Consider the following 978-nt stretch of genomic DNA (forward strand, 5'->3'; position numbering starts at 1 on the left):
GGAATAGGTCATACACACCCATGCCCAGGGGATGGCTGTGCTGGGAACGGGGAGGGGAGGGATGTCCTGTACATCTCCACTTCCCTATCCCTCCTCCCTGTGGTCGGTACCCTCCCCATCCCCATCCCTGGAGGGACCAAGCCCCTGCTGCACTGGGAGGCTCCTCAGTGCGGGGGCATGGAGGGATGCAGGGGCACAGAGGGATGCAGGGGCATGGAGGGATGCGGAGGCCGAGCTCATCCAGGGTTACCTTGGAAACAGCGCCCGAGCCACACATCCCTGTCACCACTGAGGGACTGAGCCACTGCGGTGGCGAGGCCAAACCCCACTCGCCGGCTCAGGGTGACAGCAGGGGTGTTGGGAAGTGTGTCCCCCAATCCCGCTCTATGGCTGGTGCCAGGCAGGGGGAGAGGCGGCTGCAAAGGGGGCTGTGTCCTCCCCCGGGTTAGGGGGGGCATCACCCAGCCCTGGGCAGGGAGAAAAGCCCCTGCAAGCGTGGCTGTCGGCCAGCGTTCCTCCTGGCAGCTGGATGTCTCCCCGGCAGCCGAATACGTCCCTGGCAGCCGGATCCCTCCTGCAGGACAGGCACTCCCCGCAAACATGGAGCTTTAAATAAATAACGAGCTGCCGACATCTCCCGGCTCTGCTGGCAGCGCCACGCTGGGAGCCCTCCCTGGCAGCCCCCGCACTCCGGAGCACGACGGGAATGGGGACAGTGCTGCTGGGAGCTCGGCCTGGGGAGTGGTAATGATCCAGGGAAAAGGGCTGGGGGGCCCTGGGATGTCCCTGGCGGGGTCAGCACTGGCTGATGGCTCTGCCAACCCTCTCCTCAAAGCCTCCTGTGATGGAGCATCGCAGCCTTGCTTTGGGAATGGGATTTAATCACTGAGGGTCGGCTGGGGGAGAAGAGCTTGGTGCTTCCTGGGGCTCTGGGATGGATGCGGGGATGTGGGGGTGCAGGAAGGATGCAGGGAGGAT

Source organism: Corvus brachyrhynchos, unplaced genomic scaffold, assembly GCF_000691975.1.
Source record: "Corvus brachyrhynchos isolate BGI_N302 unplaced genomic scaffold, ASM69197v1 scaffold10, whole genome shotgun sequence".
Taxonomy (NCBI): Eukaryota; Metazoa; Chordata; class Aves; order Passeriformes; family Corvidae; genus Corvus; species Corvus brachyrhynchos.